Raw genomic sequence first — 19,593 nt, 5'->3', positions numbered from 1 at the left:
AGCATGTACTAGTCACCGTTGTCCTAAATTCTTGACACGGATCGTCTCCTTCATTTCCTCACAACGACTCTTTGACCCTATGATGTAGGTCAGTTATTATGCTCATTATTCAGATGAGATGGGGACCCAGAGTGGCAACCCAGTGCTGTGTAGCCCGAGTCGAGACCCTGTGCTTGTGGCCACTGCTCACGCCATGATCCAGTCACCAAATAAATATTCTCTGACACCTGCCATGTGTAGAGCCCATTGGTATGTACCATCAAGGGGAAAGGTGTGCAGGAACAAGCGTGTGATGGGGTTGCTGGCTTCTGGAAATGGCAGGTTATCTGGTATTTGATAAGAGGAGTTAGACAGACCATGCGTTCAGTGGAAGATCAGGAGGGGAGGTGTGTGTTTGCTGGAGTGAGAGGCTTGCACAGGTGGTGTGGTGTTGGCTCACAGATCAGCTGGAGGGAAGTGGCTGTCCCTGGAGCCTCCCGCTGGCACTATAGGAGAGACCCAGTGATGAAGCCCTGCACAGATCTTTCTGGAAGCTAAACTTCCCCCATGACCCCATTAGAGAGGTTCCAGTGGATCGGAGGTTGTCTTTCTCATGTGGTGAGAGATGCCCCCAAAGTGAAAGAGTGAGGGCTTGGAGCTGGGGCTTCTGCTGGCCCTCCGTGTGATGGGTAGTGGGGTGCGTGCCTGGCTCTCAGGCCCGCTTTCAACGTCACTGAAAGTGCTCGAGCTCTATTTCAAAGTAAGAACGGTATGTGGGCCATTTTGGAAAAGCCTGAGACCTGTCAGCTCTATAATCATTTGGGGAAATTGAGTGTTGGTTTGGGTTTCAGTAGGGCCGGTGCCTTGAAAACAGGCCCCTTGTTGTTTTATGTTATAATAGGCTGTCACGTAATATATAAATACATTCAAGACTTGGGGGGCACCTGGGTGGCTCAGTTGGTTAAGTGTCTGACTCCTGATTTTGGCTCAGGTCTTGAGCTCATGATTCGTGAGTTCGAGCCCCACATCAGGCTCTGCACTGACAGTGTGGAGCCTGCTTGGGATTCTTTCTCCCTCTCTCTCTGCCCCTTCCCTGTTCATGCTGTCTCTCTCTGTCTCTCTCAAATAACTAAAAAACTTAAAAAAAAAAAAAATTAATTCAAGATTTTTGCCTCAAGATGCTAGGGTTCAGGATCAACTGTGCTAACTAGTGAAGGGGGTGCAGCAATTGATCTAATTACTAACCTGATCTTAAACTTTGTCCATATGCAAGGGAGATAGCCTTTGGAAGATAATGTTCTTTGGTTGCTTTGCTTTTTAAGCAATAGGAGCACTGTAGACTGGAGGGCAGTGATAGAAAGCCATCCTTTCTCCCTTAGGATGTTTGGGGATGGAGGTCACCAGTGTGCATCGTTCCTCCCCTTTTTGGGGGTGCCTGAGCAAGTTATGGGAACTGGCAGATCTCGAATTGCAATGAGTGCTTGATGGTCTGTTTCCTGTTTCCGGTGGGTCTGTGGAGAAGGATTGTTTTGAAATTGGTAACCAATAGAAAATTTCAGCCTTGTGTGCTGCCAGCTCAATTGTAAATGGGCTATCTTCTGCTTACTGCTACTATTATGGTCGTGGTCATTTTGCTTGTGGCAATTTGATAGCTTCAGCAGGAGTGTAGGGACAAGATGTGTGGGTTGGGAGGCCAGCGTTCTGTGCCCCTTTCCAACCCCCCATGGAATACCACCATCAGCTTCCCTGCATCGGGAAGTGTCACTGCTCGACACTTTCCCCAGGTACTAAGCTCCAGGGATGAAAGGATGAGCAAAGCATGCCCTAAAACTCCCCGGTGCATCACAGCCAGCAGGGACATGGGGGCAGGCAGAGGACCCGGGAGTGGGAAGTAGTGGGAGGAAAGAGGAAGTGATGTCTTCACATGGGAAGGGCTGGCCATGTGGAGAAACAAGTGGGGAAGGGAAAACGGACTTCTAGGCAGAAGAGCAGTGTTTGTACTGGCCCTGGAGTGCAGAAATATGAGGCTTCTTTGGGGCCAGGGTAGGGTAGGAAGTAGGGTCTGGCTGGAGGGGTAGGGCCAGGGGTGTTGAGCTGAGTTAGGGATGGAGGGATGTTGAGATGGGATTCTGTAAAAAGAGACAGGCTGGCTTGTGTAGACAGTGATGAGCCATCACATGCTTTGAAGTGGGGCCATGATGTGAGCGGCTTGTCTCAGAGAAAGAACACTGCTAACTAACCCTTTAGAAAAAGAAGGCAGTGGAGGAGACAACATGTCCAGCAAAGTGTAGCAGGAACTTAGAATTTGGTGCTGCGTTTAACAGGATAATTTACCTTCCCTTTTGCCTCCCCCCCACCAGAGGTTTTTCAGCCCAGGATGTGTGGGCTGCCCTCTGAAATGTGACATGATCTCGTTGAGAGGTGGGAGCTTTATTTCAGTAAATAGAACTCAGGCCAGCTATATTTAAACTTCCTTCGTTGTATTTTACTCATTGGTACTTATTTAGGCTTATCAGGTAGCAGAATAGTTGGAGGAGAGAGACTCCTCTCTTTTCCCTCTGGGAGTGGACACTGGGAGTCAGAGGGAATTATTTATGTTGTAATTGTAATCACCAGTTTGTCAGCTGGGAGTGAATGGGCTTGCAGAGGGAGCAGGCAGAGGGCTAGCTCCTTTGCAGTCTGGATGACCCTGGGGCTGAAGGTTTTGGGGGCTAAGAGCCCCTGGTGGAAATTGTTCCTAAAGAGGAAGCGCCCTGAGCAGGGCACTTCCTGCCTGCTCACCTGTGCCTTTGAACTCAGCCAGGTAGTGGCTGTGCCTCTCTATGCCCCAGCCCTCTGCTCAGATTCCACCTGCCTCTCTGTAGATGAAGTCACTCTGGAAGGGGAGCGCTGGTGCCCAGGGCTTAACCCCCCTGCCTGGGGTGTGTGTGTGTGTGTGTGTGTGTGTGTGTGTGTGTGTGTGTGTGTGTGTAGGAAGTCACATAGCAGGCCCCAAAGACAATCAGTGGTTTATTAACTACAGTAGGGACACGATATTGCCTTTACTCTTAGGTTTTCAGAGTCCTCTGCCCTCTGGGGAAGACGTGTTCAATTTTATATGTGTGGCTAGATACATTTCAAAGCCGGTACTCATGGACTGAGGGACCTGGCTGAGAGGGCTGTGAAAAATGTAGGCGGGTCCCCTCGATTCAGGAGGTAGGACACAACATAGACCTTAAAGTTAACGATCTCTATCCCCCAAAACTGATTTTCTATGTTACGAGTCTGTGAGCTGTTGGCAGCCTCCTTTGTTCAGTGTTGTTTCTGAACATGGTCTCTCATTTGTGCTAGACATGAGCTGGAGGAAGTGGGGTGCTGGCTACAGCGGGGCTTTGGGGGACCAGGAGGGGAATGGTGTGGGAGGCATCTTCCTTTTGTTTGTGTGACAGCCAGGCACACAGGTTAGGGAAGGAAAGCGCTGGGTGTGCCCAGGGCCTTGTGCTGGCTGGTTGTGTGTGTTACTCCATGGATGGGGCGTGGGTATCATTCCCCTCTTTTCGGAGACCGGAAGCTGAGGGTTAGTGGTGCTCGTGTTTCTGAGGTCACACGGCTAGTGTCAGACTGCCGGGAAGCTTCCTGTTCTGGCCTATCTCCGCTGTTTTAAGGGATGTTCTTTTGTTACACAAAATCTCATTCCGCCTTTGTACCTGGAAAGCTTGTAGCCAGCATTTTGGAACCTTGATTCTTTAACAGTTTGCTTAGATTTGAGCATAACATAGTATTTGAAGGCCTCACAAATATCCCTAAACAAGCCAGCTCCTGCATTTAGGACACTAGGTTGAGGCATGGTGGAGCATGGTGGTTCTTGCCTTTACGATGGGAAAGGAATTCGCACTGCAGTGTGGACCCCAGGCCTAGCACCTGTGGGAAGGCCGAGGCTAACAGAAGAAACCGAAGTGTGGGCATAGAGGGGCAGGTGGGGTGTGCCGATTCGGGTGTCATTTGGGATCGAGGATCGTGTACTGGAAGATGATAGGGTTGGAGGGCTACCTGGGGCAGGGTGAGGCAGAGAACTGGAGCTTCTGTAAGTGGGAGGGAGCCTTAAGGTTTTGAGCGGAGAAGTGACAGGTTGGCCTGAGCATGCTTTAGAGGCATCCTCAGAATGGGGAGTGTGGCATGTCTGTGCTCCGGGTGGCTGCCGTGGCTCACTTCCCTGTTCGTTTCTGGCCTGAGGCAGAGAGTGCCTCCCACGTTGCCTGGTACGGGATGAACCAAGCAGTGCCCAGGATCTCTGAAGTGCCTAACGCCACCGGAGTGATGTGGACACGCAGGGAGGCTTGATTTCTTTACAGCCATAGACAGACTCGTTTGAAAGCTGAATCACATATGTTGGGCTTAGTATTTGACTTCTAAGTTACCAACTCCAGGTGAGCTACCCTCAAGAGCATGATGTGTGGTAGGGAGGGTGCCCAGGGCAGCGGAGACCTGCTTGGTAGAAGGTTCAGGTTCTTATGGTCTAGTGTATCCCTTTGGGGGGCTTGTTCGCTGAAATACCATATCGTGTTTATAATGTTGGCATATTGGTTTGTCCCTTAATAGCACTGGTTTACTGAAGGTGGGGCCGGAAGGCTTTCCTGGCACATGTGTGTCCTGAGATGTGCTGTGTGGACACCCGACCTGGAGCACCAGCCACCCCCACCAGCCGGTTTTTAAGTCTGTGGCTGTCTTTGGTGGTTCCTGGTGAGAGAAACTGTGGTGTCCACCATAGCCCAAAAGGACAGCAGGGACACACTCACTGCCTGCTTGGGGAGAAAGGGAGCCTGGATGTAGGAGTTTTACTGATAACTCGCCCATATATCATTTTTACCCTCTGTAGCCTTCCTGTAGAACCCTGCAAAGTCCAAAGCCCTTTCCCACCTTTCCTTTGCTCTTCGATCCTCTGGGGAAGCTGGAAAGTGCCCGAAAGAGAGGCAGCTGGATGCATAATCCACACACGCCAGCTGCCACCCCAGGTGACTCAGACTCAGTGGGTCTGTCATTTCACAACCATCTGCGTCTGATCCTGCTCCGTGGACACACACTCAGCACCTCTGTTAGGAGCAAAGTGCCCCTCGCAGCTCCTGCCCCACGTGTGGCCTCCCCAGCTCTTTCCCTTTGAGCTCTGTCCGTGAGGATGCCCTCCTTGCCCCCTTCCCATTCATTTGTGTTCAGTCATTTCTAAGAAGCAGCTGTGCACCCATCGTGTGCCAGTCAGGGTAAATGCTTTTCATGCATGATCTCCATAGTCCTTACAAGAACCCTACCAAGCCAGTGTATTCACATCTTGCAGATACAGAAGGTGGGGTCTGAGGAGATGGTCCTAATCAAACCAGCTACCCTTAATATGCAGGAGACTCTGTGCACCCCAGCTTTTTGTGCCTTGTCTCCTTTAATCTTTGCATTGACCTTGTGAGGTCATTGTTCTCTCCATTCTACAGATGGGGAAGCTGAGGCTTAGAGCCTTTAAATAATTTGCCTGGAGTCACTCCAGCCTAAGTGACAGAGTCCGAATTTGAGCCCCGGCCAGTGTCCTTCACTACAGGTGCTCTAATTAATCTTTGCTCTTCTGTATTTCTTTGGGTAGAAATTTCTCCCTTGGGGCTGACTCGGAGCCCATGGCTTCTTTTGGATTTGTTTTCTAATGCTTTTTCCGTGCCTAAAGGGGGAAGTGAGGAAGTTAATGTTATCAAGTACCCACTAGATTTTTAGGCACGTGTTATGTTTTCCTTATGCTGGAGTATATGCTCCAGCAGGGCTTTTTGTTCCTTTTTTTGATTTGTTCCTCCATGACGCCAAGTACCTTACCACAGTGCCTGGCACGTCTGGTGCTCGGTCAGTACTCATCACATGAATGCAGGAACGAGGCAGGGGTTCTGCTCACCCACTTTATAGGTGGAGGCAGTGAGGCGGAGAGGTATGTGACTTGCCCTTCGGCACACGCCACAGTTACGAACTGCTTTTGCTCTTTACACCACAGATCTTTTTTTTTTTTTTTTTTTATAACAGATCTTTTTTACACATGTAAAATGTAGGGAGTAATCAGATCTATGTCATGGGATTGTAGGGCATGATATAAAACACTATAAATACTTACCCAGTGTCTGGCACAGCATAAAGCTTGGATGAGTGGCATTGCTTTTGCTGTGTTTCAAATCTCTCGTCTGCAGGTGGCTTCATTTGGGGCAGGGTTGACCTACAAATCAGCAAAGCTGAAAATTTGCTAGCCACTGAAAACTTTTAATTTTATTAATCGAATGTCCCTATTTGTGCTGTACTCTCCGTCAAGCCATAACAAGTAATAACATTGGTGAAATCAGTTTAAATCTACCCCAGGCGAATGGCTGCAACGAGCAAGATTTGATTAAATTATATTTTGCGTCTGCTTTGTTTCTAGTCGGAATATTCTCCCAGAAGGGCCTGAGGGATCACTGTCCGGTTGTTCCTTAGAACCCCTTAATTTACAGGTGAGGAACCTGAGGCCTAGAGAGATACAGGCTGGCGGGGAGGGTGGGGTAGGACTTGGTCTTGCAGGTTAGGCTCTCTTCAGCGACAGCCGCCCTGCCAAGTCCAGACAGCCAGAGATTTGTCCTCCGTGGGCTTGTCCGAACCCTCTGCAGGAGCCCCCGCATTCCTGCTGAGGATGTTAGTGAGTAGATCCTATCAAGAGCCAGTAAATCAGAATCACAGTACTATGTGAACATTTCTCATTATAAAATGTTCATATTTACTGGAAATAATACGAGGGAGTATGAGAGACATCACCCCCTGTCATCCTGTCCCTTGGATTGCAAAGGAAATATTCCCAAGTCTACAAACTTGTTTTTCCCCCATTAGGATTTTGTTATTTCATTGCATTTTTAAACTCATTCTCACCATAGGAAATTCTAAATGAACAAAAAGGGAAAAAAAGCTAATAAAGCACAAAGTAAAATTTCCTTTCGTGAGTCTGAAGTAACTTTTAGTGTGTGTTCTTCTAGATGGTCTTATGTGAAAACATAACCTACTACTAAAATGGGATTCATTACATTTGTAGACAATTAAAAAGCCCATTTTTGTACACGCCTTTATACCAAATCTGTTAAAAATTTAATGTGATATGATAAGTATCTGCTGATGTATTTAAATGTTCTTTAACATGAAAATCACATTACTTGGATGTGGCATAATTTAGAGGAGAGGGCCATAGGATAATGCTTTCATTATTTTGCATTCCCTGGGCATTCATCATGTGAAGGGAGGAGGGGTATTTTCCTAGGTTAAATGAAGCCAATCGAGGATTAAAATTTTTACTGTAAATTATTAAAGTTAATCAGAGATTGATTATTCTAAAGAGGAAAACACTGAAACAATATATTTATTTTTTGATTAGCATATGATCTGTCATCTTATTACTCTAAACCAATCAGTCACTGATGAAAAGCAAATTGAGCAGTTCAAAAAGTCCTTCCAGAGGGCCAGACTGTCTTGAGAAGTTTCCCATCTGATGTATGACACTGTGTTGTGCATGTTACATACAATGTGATATGTAGTTTACCTGTGGTTGTGTTTTTAATTGGGTATTTTGCTTCAATTAATGTCATGTTATTTGGACATTTTAGAGCAGTTACTCCCAATTTTTCCCAATATAAGGACCTATTGTAATGGAAAAACTTTTTCTAGAGTAAGCACAATTTCAATTATAGATTCTATTGGCAGTCTCTGACGAAAAATTCTTTAAAATAACACATTTCATGGAATTAGTTTATTACAAGAGCATCTTCACACTCTTGCCAAGTAACAGTACATATATGTGGATGTGTATGGTTTACTTGGTTTGTAGATGCTTGATGAGCGTATGAATGAGTGGACCCCCTGAACTAGCTCCCTGGGGCATCTGCCCTAGAGGAAAATGGATCCTACATATGAAGAATTCTGAGGTCGAATGTTAGGAAAATAAGATTAGATCAGTTCTAGAGGGCAAATGAGATGCTCGAACTCCAGGAACAGCTGTGCAGGTGCAAGATCTGAAGGCCTTTATATGACAGGTTAGGAGGATGCATTCTGTTCCATCTGCTCACTACTGAAGCTTCCAGAGGTGCCCACCCAACCTGCTCCTCATTATTTCAAAGGAAGAAATGTTGGAGAAGTAAACTGAATCAGAAACACTTCAACAGACCTTAATGGCATATCTCCCTTGGCCCTTCTGATTAATTTCATATGATCTGTTAGAGAGAGGGCTGGATTTGCAGGCTAGGTGACTAGTCAGGTTCTAAACCCAGCCCAGCCTTGATTATGGTTAATGGAAAGATACTGCACCTTGCACCTTGGTTTTTCCATCTGTAAAATGGGCAGAATCTCTTTCCATTATCATATTCTTAGGAGGTGATTTAATGATGCTCCCAGGCAGTGTTTTCTCTTTTTAATCAGTAGAAGTAAACAGAAAAGCTTTTGTGAGGCTAGACACTATTGTCCTTCCATATCAAGGATAAATACCATAAAACTAGGGAATTTCTAAGTATCCTTTATTTATCTATTTATCCTTTATTTCTAAGTATTCTTTAAGGCAGAGCAGCAGCCAGAGGACCTGCCAGTGAAGTGAGACCTTCCTCAAAAACCATGCACCTGAGGTTCTATTTTCTTCTCTTTAAAATGAGGGTGTTAGTGACTTAGTAATTATTCAGTAGTGATACCTCTTAAAACACTATTCTTAGGGATGCCTGAGTGGCTCAGTCAGCTAAGCATCCCACTCTTGATTTTGGCTCAGGTCATGATGTCAGTTTGTGAGATTGAGCCCCATATCAAGCTCTGCGCTGATAGTGTGGAGCCTGCTTGGGATTCTCGCTCTGCCTCTGCCCTCCCCCCTCTCTCAGTAAATAAACAAACAAACAACACAACACTACTCTTGGGCTCTGACAACAAAATCCTTACACTGCTTAACCACCCAGATGGGGGTAGGAGACTTAGCCACCTCATTTCTGATGTCAGCTGTATAATATGAAGGAAAAGCATCCCTCTGGTTTTCTGATTAGTTAAGGCTGGGAGCAGGTATTCTGTTTACATGGTATGTGGTATCTGTGCAAATTCAAAAAAATGTTGCATGTAATCTTTATTTCAAACTTACATAGCCTTTTCAAGTTGCTTGCTCCAGTGAACCTTCAAGAGTGTCTTAGCAAGCAAAAGAGGGCACACAGTAAGCATGTATCAGCTGAGCCTGGGAAAGAGCAGGGTTGGGGAAGCTACTACCCAGAAAAGACCGTGTTGTTTGGATTTTCTGAAAAAAATAAATAAATAAAACTGGATTTTTCCTAAAGGAGACAGGAAGAATTATTTTCACTAAGCGGACTTGGTGAAAGAGGTGGCCTGTGACTAGAGTCACCTGAACTGTGAGTTACAGGGCCACTGCTGTCTGCACAGTGGAACCAGTGCCTCCCCTGCCTGATGCCCACAGCTGCGGTGAGACTTTCCCAGTGCACATCACAGGCGGTGCTTGCTTCTGATGAACACTGACCTCACAAAGGTTTCCAGGCAAGAAACCCTCCAAATACAATTTCAAGAATTCCAAGGCAATTTTGCAGTTCTGAGTCTAAGAGAGGTTTGATTGGAAAGGGGACTCCATCTGCACCTTCTTTCATCTTTGTTTTATAGATGTTAGTAATTATCTTTAAAAAAAAAAATAGAAATGAGTTCTATCTTAAGATTTCAGCTGAGTTTATTTTGAAGAACTGTTCAGTCAGCTGGGGTTTTTCTCCCCATCTGTAGCTTGCTTCAGGTTTCAGTGACTTGGCAATATGGAGATAATTCATAGTAGCTCACTAAGTTTTTTGTAAGAGATGTTATTGGAGGGGTTACAGATGCATTGTCGGTTTAGAATACATAAGTAAAAGTTTCTCTGAACCTACCTTACTTTTTGAACAGGAGAAAAGATGATTTTGGGGGCATAACAGTGTATCAAGTAATGAAGAGCAGTCTTCAAAAACCTTTAAATCTATAAACAAAACATAAATATCTTTATTCAAAATGGTTTGAGTTCTGAACCTGATGTTTCAAGGGTGCTTTATTATCAGGTGGCTTGCAGAAACACGTCATTAATCAAACCTGTTGCGTTTCCCGCAGAATTTCATTAAAAAGGTTCCCATACCCCTTAGATGAGGGGCAGTGAAACAGAAACTTGATAGAAATACTAAGGATGGGGAAAGATCAAGCCACCGTGGCACCTGGTCCTCCTTTCACTTCCTTTCCCAACTCTGCCCCTCCGAGATGTCTCTGAGAAGATGGAGGAAGCTGCATGCAGCTGGGGTCATTGCCCTGGACCTTGCCACTCCTCTGGATGTGGAGACGGGAGTGGCACAGCCCTGGGAGTTCCTTCCCCAAAGCCTAGTGCTGGCTCTCCACGCTCAGCCTGGGGCCCCAGCTTTCTGGGAAGGCCCAGGATGAGGCAGGGGCAGGGTGGGACTGAGAAAGTCCCTTCCTCAGGGCCTTGCCTTCTGGAATGGGGTGCGTGGCTGGGGGGACAACGAGTTGGAATCCAGAGCAGAGGGTGGAGGGGCTGACAACAGTTACCATCCTTGCAGACCGGGCCAAGCAGGCCGTGGTGCAGAAGTTCCTTGTCTGGCTCTTGGCTTTCTCTCTTCACATTTTGGCATTCAGTGAATGCATTCGATAAATCTATGCTTTTCTGATGTGAGTATGATGTGCATGTGTGTTTTCTGTTTGTTTTTTGATTGTTTTTTTTTTTTTTTTTTTTGGTGTCGAACAAGCAGTAAAACCAAGAAGCCAGATGCTTGGATTGTTGTATGAATTGATTGAAACTAGCCAAACTGTGGGAGTCACTTGCCCCGACGATTCCGGGTAATACTTTTCGCTTGTTCTACTAAAAGAAAAAAAAAAAAAAAATTACTTGCAAAGGTGCAGAATCAGATGCAGGAGTGGAGGGTTCGGGTTCTGCCCTCCCAGGGTGCCTGCGTGATACTGGAAGGAGAGGAAGGGAGAGCAGAGCTGCTCTCAGCTGCCGGCCTGGCTCCTCCTCTTCCTCTCCGGCCCCGGGAGCCACAGCCTTATGGTTTTGAGAGCACAGGGCCTAGTGCTGCGCCCAGCGGTGGTATTTTAAAGTATTTCTCGGTAGTTTTTAGGATTATCAGTCGTCACTTTGCAGGGTTCCTTTTCGTTTTCAAGGGCACCCAGTATCACTGTTTAGTTCCCTTTCAAAAGCCCTCTTCACACACTCAGGCCCAGTCAGGAAGATTAATAATGTTCGCTGATTTACTGTCGCCGCAAAAAAAGCATTAGTTAATTAGACTTTTACACCTCAGTCAGATGGCATTAGACACCCTTTGTGCGCTTTAACTCAAGGATGTTAAAGACCTAAATCTCAGAGAAAAAAGAAAAGAAAGAAAAAGGACAGGCACTTTTCCAGTTTAAGCTGCATGTTGGTCCATGTTAATTAGGCATTTGTCCCTTCGTCTGGAGGTGATAGAAAATGCCAGTTACTGCGGTATTTAACTGACATCAAACTCCTGTCCAAAGAATTCAGTTGGGCCCAGCCTCCTCTCTTAATTGGTGGGAAGGAAAACTCCGGCACACACCCAGAATAAGGAGGAAACTGTTACTTTAACACTTAAAAATTTTCATTCTGGAGGATCTGAGGAACACTTGTGTATTTTTTGTTGTGGATGTTAACTGTGCTGTGGAGCTTTTTAAAAACTGTAACAGACTCTCCCTCTCAGACTTCAGCTACCCAAATGATTAGCTTTTGTAAATCTTCAGTAAGTGAAAGTTTAGTCATTGCTGTTATCCAAGGTCAAAAAGTTATCCAGGGGCCCTTACAGATTTATTTATCTGTTTGGCACTGTATTTAAGAAGACATTTAATTTTCTAGCGCACAGTCAGATCTGAGCCAGTACTAGAAATTAGTTTGTGGGTTAAAGTGCCAAGTAATAGATGTTTTGAAAACCAATATATGGTGGCATATGAAAAGGGTGGTTTTTGTAGGAATGATTAGATGAAACGTGCTCTTTGAAAAGATTTTAAGCAGCTTCTTCCTGGTTGCTGGAGAAGGTAATTCTCAGTGACAGGAGTTTAGTTTACCTTATTCATGAGCTATGTAAAACAATTCCAAAAATAATGAAAAGATTTTTTTTTTTCTAACTAGGGGTAGCCTTATTTGACTTTAAACCTTACTTGCTTTGTCTATGGTTTCTAGCCAAATGTTCACACGTTTGAGAGCACTTCATTTTCAGTACTGAACTACTTTTTCGTGCACTGAATGAATGCAATATGTTAACACTCCTGTCCGGCCCAGAATTGCTCGGCTGCCCCTTGGCCTGCCTGCCTGGTACTGGCTGAAAAGGTACCATTGTTTGTTCTGCAAACACTGGGTGATGTTTGTTTCCAAGGTGACTGGTTCTATTGCTGCCCTTTAAGCCGGGAGGGGGGGGGATGGGGGAGAGAGAAAGTTGGCTTTAAACACCTGAGAGCATCCTGTTCTGGATACGGTCTGTGTGTGTATGTGTGTAAGTTGAAATACTCTTTTAACTGAGTAAATGGGAGAAAAAGGGATCATGTGAAAATGTGAGAAAAAGACAGATTATCAGTAAGTGAAAAAGATCAGTAAGTTCTGATATTTAACTCTGTACTTAGAATGAATGTAATGGTAAGAAATGTTAGAATTCAAGATCTGATTAGACCACAGTGAAGTGAACTATTTTTACATTTGAAAAAGTGAAGAGTCAAGGGAAGAAAAAATATTTTAGATGATAACCATTGAGATGTTAAATTTGTGTTTGCATGAAATAGTTCTTCAGCTGCCATCTGTAAACAGCTCTTTAGATGAATAAGAGTATAAGGAAACCTGGTTGTGGATCAGGTAGGTAGTTAGGCCTTCAAAAACAAGTAAGAGAATATGAGATCTAAAAGGTTGGTTTCAGTTTTAAGTTCTGGAAAGAAACACTGAGAAAATGGTTAAATAGTTGAAGTTTATTTGTGTCCAAGATTTTCCCAAAAGGTAACAGATTAAAAGCATCTTTGGTGGTATATAATTGACTTATTCATCAGTGAGAAATTTTAAGTTCAAATCAGAAGGAAAAAAAAAATTATTCCTCCCTTCTTGGTCCCCCACCCCCTCTTTTTGTTTTATTGTACATGGATGCTGTTAACAGAACTTTGCCTTTTCACTCCTATCGGGTTTAGTACAGTTCATGCACAGGTTTCAGTAAACATTAACTACTTTTATCAGGGCTTGCAGTGTGCTGAATGGTTAGCAAAGAGAGTGCACTGCAAGAGACAGATGAAAATGAGAGAGTCCAAGGTCACATGGATGTTGAGTTTTTAGAAATTATTGAGAATTTAGGGAGAAGACATCCAGTTTCACATTTTAAATAGCCTCTCGAGTTACGTGAGCCTAAGACAAGGCTACTTTGCCTAGCATTTCCATGTGCTAGTTAAAACTGATTTCTTCAGATGCTCCCTCTGACTGGCAGGCAAGTGATTTTAAAATTGTTTTTACTTTAATAAAAGAAAAAGGGGGAAAAAAAATCTCGGCTTTTGTCAGGGCTGCCTTCTAGAATGAAAGTGTTTCAAGGTCCCAGCAGAGAAGTACTGTAACATTTATCACGGCGATTCTGACGATCTCTTTCGATTTTATAGGGGTGTCTTTTTTACTCTCTCAAAGATTATTTGGGATTGATTGCCCTTAGATAACCAGTTTGGTTCTAGGGGTTAACATGTTAAGTCATAAACCAAGTGCTAGAATGAAATATGGCCAAATAGAGACTACACATACTCTTTTCAGAAATCATGTAATACTGTAAAACTTTCGCCTCTGTAGCCTTTTCAAAACCAGGAACGTGACTTGTGCTTTTTCTAAAGGAGATGCATGTCTTTAGAATTACTGGCAATAAATATTGTCGTCTTTCTTGCCCCTCAATTCAGTGCAGTGTGTGGAAGCAGTCAAATAAAGCTTGCCCCCCCCCCCCCCGGGTGTCGGTGTCGTGTCCGGCTCCCTCGTTGCACAGTCATCCCTGCGGCTGCTCCGACCACAACGGCAGAGCCCTGTGCACGACAGGGGGCTGCGGGGAGAACACCCGAGCCATCCCTCAGGCTCGCGTCCCCCCGCGGGCTGCAGACTCCAGACTGTGCGGCTGGGTGTCGCCTGCGCTGCCGCTGCGGGCTTGCGGGTGGGCGGCCGGCTGGGGGCCGGGGAGGGGCCTGGGAGGACGCGCGGGCGGAAGGCGGCCTGGGCACGCCGCCCCTTCCCTCGGCGGACCAGCCTTTGTGCGCTGGGGAAGCCGTCGAAGCACAAGTGTGTTCGCACGGCTGGAAGCGTGTGCGCCGTTGTCCCGGGGGACTCGCCCCTCCCCGCCGAGGGCCGCCAGTGGGAAGCGGACGGGGGGCTGGCGGGGGTGACCTGGCGGAGGCGCGGCTCCAGCCCGGGCCCTCTCGGGCCGCCCGCCCCACCTCAGCGCCCGCGCTGGGCTGCCCGGTGAGCGGGCAGCGGGGCCGTCAGTCAGGGCGGCGGGCGCGGATTGGTCGCTCCGTCGGCCGGCGGGGGCGGGGCTCGGGCCGGCCTTCCCGGTGGGCGGTGCCAGCCTCCCTTCCAAGAAGACCTTGACGTGCTCTCCTCGGCCCGCGACGGCCGAGCAGCAATTTAATGAACAACCAGAAATCTTCAAAGGGCCCGTTTAGTAATTGAGCTCGTTTTTGAAAAGTGAATTCTTAGGAAGAGATTAGAAAGTGCGTGCGCTCCGTGCGAAGTCCTGTCCCCCTCCCCCCCCTTTTTTTTTTTTTGCTAATTTGAGGCCGTTTAGTCTGTGATCACTTTCTCGGATTTTCAGAAGTTTTGCATAGGCGTGAGCTTGCCCACTTGTATTTTGTACTGATTTCCCAGAACAAGTCCACGTTAACACATTTGGTTTACCTGATGGCAGTTTTTCAGTGAAAGCAGCATGTAGCTAGAAAATATATGTAGACTGTTTTTTACATAGCAGAATGGTGCAGGCATTATAGGCAGCAGACCAGGATCTGGGAGAAGGAGCTCCATGAGACAGGAGAGGGGAGAGTGGCAGCAGTCGGTTCGGGTTCGCTGAGCTTGGAAACAGGACGGCTCCTGGTCCTTTTCCACTGAGTGTTGGGCATCTGTTTTCTCCTTTCCAGTGTGACCCGCCTTCTGAGAGTGGGGTGGTGGGACAGAATACAAGCAAACAGGCCTCAAGTGGCTTCAGGTTTTAAGACTCAGTTACTTCCCAGCAGTGCGGGGCCCCTCCTGAAAGTGAGGTGCGTCTGTCTCATTCTCCCTTCATAATCAGTGTGTTGATGATGATAAGGAACACATGCAGCTGGGATGCAGTTTCTTGATGTTCTGTACTTTTAAGTGCATGACCACCGAGGACAACAGGTGGTTTGGTGACAGTCAGCCTTACTTCTGATGACTGAAGGCCACCTGCCACCGTGCCCTGCTGAGTGTGCCCTGAGCTGGCAAAGTGGATGAGGCACATGGCTCCTGCCGGTTCGTCTGTGTCACAGGGCTGGGCAAAACCTGAAGTGGCCAGCTCACTGCACCAGGGCACCATTGCCCTCACTCCATGAGCAACATAGTACCTAGTGACTCACCTGGCACAGTCTCTCCACTTTGTCACTTGTCTCATTTTTGGTGTGCTGCCTTGATGTGCTCCCTTTTCACTGGGTGGCAGCATCCAAAACAGTGATTCTTCTACTGGGGGTGAGGGGAGAACTTTTCCTTAAGGCACATGTCAGGGCCCACTCCAAAACATGTTGTGAGGCTGGGACTTATCCTTCTGAAAAGCTTCCCAGGTGATTCTAATGAATACCCCTAATAATTAGCATTCAAAGCTGTATTTATAAACGGGTTACTTTTATATTTATGTCTGATGAGACAAATGAATACTTTTGAGCCACTGAGAATTTTAAAAATAAATAAAAATAAGAAGTGATATATAAACCTTGAAATTCTCCCATCTAATGCTTGCTTCTTGCAGCCCTGAGTTTTCTATGAAGGCAGGTATTGTGGTACCTGTGCTAGAACCCTGATAGGCTGTCTGCACTGGCAGGTGTAAATGCTACTAATTAATTTTTTAAAGAACTTGGCACAATGACAATTATCAGGGATGCTGAGTAGCTGGTACCAGATGTTTCTTTTGTTAGGCCATGGAGAGGTTATGTCACAGGTAATAGACTATGGACACGTAATCCCTTGGTCTGAGGCTGTGGATTTTGGAGAGGCTGAATATTTTCTTTAAAAATGGGGGTGGGGGGAGATGGATGGATGGATGGATGGCTGGCTGGATGGATGGATGTTCTGGTTTCTACCCTGCCTCCCCTGCCCCAGCTCTTAGAGATTATTTTACGTAGAGGTGTTTACTCAATTATCATTAGGCCCAGCTCTTTTGAGAAGCGAATAAATGGTACTTGGAGCCTTTTTATCTAGACCGTCTTGCTCACCATTTTGCCACAGGCGACAGCCTGTGCCTCTAACTGAATTCAGTCCTTTTTTTAGTCTTTTAACTGTGGAACAACAGGAAAGTCGGCCGCTCATCATTTCGTGTGCAGACTTTACAGCCTCTGAACAGCCTCTGCTTACGCAGTTCATGAATGCACCATTTGTTGCGGGCACAACTGTTAGATACAACTGGCCTTGCAGCCCACTCTGCCCGCCATCAGTGCATCACTGTGGCCTTTCTCTCCCCCTTTTCTTTCCTTTTTTTTTTTTTTTCCTGCCTAAGCCAGATTTTTGCTTTAAATACCACCATCTTGTCCACGGTTACAGTTTCTTTGACCCAACTTACATTTTTCAAATGTAAGTTTCAGAAAGTAGGTTTAATTTGCTCAGACTGTGAGTATAGATGGGGGTTCCGAATAAGGGAAAATATTTTACTTTATTAAAGAAAGAGGTTATTTTTGTGGCTTGGGTTCGCATTTATGCTTTTTAAAAAATAATCTCAAAGAACCGTGTCACTTTGAAATTTTATTGTAAATTGCATTGGTGTTTGTTAGAATGTTTTGGATTTTCCTAGATTATTATATTTCCTTTTAAGCTTTACACACAATTTCTTTGTCATCAGGTATTGTCTTCAGTTTGGAATTTAAGAGTTGTCAAAACCAAACTCTTTAACACTTGGTTTTTAGAGTCTTTGAATATTATCCTTACAAATGACTGTTTATCATTCTTTTCTTCTTTTGAAACAGGGTCCCATCCGAAAATGATACCATTAAGGTTAAAGATTTTCACTTCTGTTTTGTTTCTCTTAAATATACATTCTTTTGCCTGTAATTAATTATACATATGTGTTATTCTGTGTATATGCATACATTGACATTATGCCTTCTTTATATTTTATTTAATTGTCTTTTCATTAAAAGCATGTATTGACTTATTTTTTTGCTATGTTTTACGTATTCAACAACTGGGCCAAATTGTTACTTCTGACTGCTTTAAGGCCCTGCTGTGGCTAAGGAGACAAATTTCTGTTAAAACAGCAAACATCTTAGAGCAACCAGCTCTACAAGCTTCTGCATCCTGGAGCTTCCAAACATGAAACAGTCATTTGCTAAAAATGAAGAAGCTTTCCATAGTTTGAATTTTATAAAGTACAGGAATGTATTTAGTTGTTGTCATTCAAAGTTGTCATGGAGGCCCAGGGTTGTATTTGTTTTTGTTAAAATTGAGACGTGCAAACATTTTAAAAGGAAAAGGTGTATTCTTTTGTGAGATTGATGTTTTCCTTTTCATCTCACTATTTGGGGGTGGAGGGGGTGGGAGATCTATTTCTTTGTGAAGATTAATAAGTCCAGCGCCTGAAGAGTCCTTACAGTCTTGGTTGATGTAAAAACTAAGCAGTTACAAGTTCCCTGGGAAAGTGAGCCTGGGTTTTACTGCTTCCAAGAACAGTTTTCTCAACCCTGAGTCTGCTGTTAACTTTTAGAGCACTTTCTGTACGTGGTCCTGCAATTTTCAAGCTTGGTTTTGATCTGCACCTTTAAGCTGGGTAAACTCTCATTGGACTTTTCTCCCTTACCATAGTTTCTTGACTGCTCTTCTCATGTGATTAATATGTGTGTTGCTTCAAATGCCAATTGAAACATCACCAGCTATTTTCACCAGGTAGAAACTGCTTTTCCTGTGTCAAAACAACCAGTGTGGCTTAGTTGATGCTTCTGTTGCTAAGCAGGTAAATTTCTGGTCTGCAGGTTGTCTGTTAACCCTGTAAATGCCTAATGTCAAGCAAAAAAAAAAAAAAAACAAACAAAAAAAAACCCCAAAAACCAAAAAATCAGAAAACAAAACCAAGAAGAAAAAAAACCAACAAGGTGATGCTTCCTTCTTACACAATGCTTTGTTCAGGTACATGAAAACTGGGCCTAGCTCACCCTAACCTCCTTTTATGTATTGTGAAGGACCTAGCCTCAATTTTTGTATTTTTTAGGGGAGGAGGAGAGGTAGGAGGTAGAGAGGGCTGGGAAGTTGGCAGTATCCAGGGAGATGACAGCCCAGGGAGCTGGTAGTGAAGGTATCACACCATATGATTAAAAGTTATGGGCTTCAGTCAGTAATGACTTTAGCCTTTTTCTTCAGGACTTTTCTCTACAAGTCTGCCTTAAATTGCAGTATGGCTGTGGGGAAGAGAAGAGGAAAGAAAGGGGTTGCTGTTTGCATCCATTTGCCAGAAAGGAGTTAACAGAACATACCGCAGAACAGGTTGGGCAAGACTGTTAAAGCCAGTGATGAAGCCTTCCCCTCTCTCTCTCTCTCTCTCTCTCTCTCTCTCTCTCTCTCTCTCTCTCTCCCTCCCTCCCTCCCTCCCTCCCTCCCTCCCTCTCTCCCTCTCTCCCTCCCTCCCTCCCTCCCTCCCTCTCTCCCTCTCTCCCTCTCTCCCTCTCCTTCCTCCTCCCTCTCCCTCCTCCTCCTTCTCTCCCTCCTCCTCCTTCTCTCCCTCCTCCTCCTTCTCTCCCTCCTCCTCCTTCTCTCCCTCCTCCTCCTTCTCTCCCTCCTCCTCCTTCTCTCCCTCCTCCTCCCTCTCTCCCTCCCTCCCTGTTTCCTTCTTTCTCTTTCTCTCTCTCTCTCTCTCTCTCTCTCTCTCTCTCTCTCTCTCTCTTTCTCTCTCTCTCTCCCTCCTTCCTCCCCTGTTCTCCCTTTCCTCTCCCAGGACTTTAAAACATCTTCAGATTATCCCCTACTCCGCCTGCCCCCCCTTCAGCGTCTGGCTCTCCCTCTCCAGGGCAGAACATTTGATGTGATGAAAATACTTTGTGGAGATGAGGAGCCTGTGGGAGAGGCCTCAGCCATGCCAGCTGTTTCTTGAGAAATCGATGGCGCGCTTGTCTGTGCCCTTCGCCATGTAACATAGGCCCCATTCAGCAGAGACATTCTTCTGCGCGTATTTATGCCTCTGTGGGACTGTGGGGTGGGCGGCCCTTGGGGGGCCAGGGGGGCTGGGGAGGGGCGGGGGAGGAGGTCGGGGTGGAGACTTGGAGGTCAGTGTGGAAGAGTCCTGTGCTCTGAGTGCCTGGAAGTCATGAGACACTGCTTCTCCAAGCATCTGAAGTCCGAGGACGTAGGGGATGGGATACTTGTGGCCATAAATGCAGAGAGGCCGAGCTCTTTAAAGC

The 19,593-nt window shown here is 45.8% G+C and overlaps 1 protein-coding gene across 7 annotated transcripts in view; it reads left to right on the top strand.

Moving 5' to 3' along the window:
• RREB1 (ras responsive element binding protein 1) overlaps nucleotides 1-19,593 on the top strand; it is a 183,441-nt gene that overhangs the window by 64,653 nt on the left and 99,195 nt on the right. Inside the window, exon 1 of one of the 7 annotated variants that reach the window (XM_045057163.1) lies at nucleotides 12,424-12,485. The exons of the other annotated variants lie outside the window; for them this stretch is intronic. The gene's annotated coding sequence lies outside the window, so the exon portion shown is untranslated. Of the gene's footprint in view, nucleotides 1-12,423; nucleotides 12,486-19,593 lie in introns of those variants that run through there. 7 annotated transcript variants of the gene reach the window in all.

Source organism: Felis catus, chromosome B2, assembly GCF_018350175.1.
Source record: "Felis catus isolate Fca126 chromosome B2, F.catus_Fca126_mat1.0, whole genome shotgun sequence".
NCBI lineage: Eukaryota > Metazoa > Chordata > Mammalia > Carnivora > Felidae > Felis > Felis catus.
This window is presented reverse-complemented; position numbering and strand designations above follow the sequence as displayed.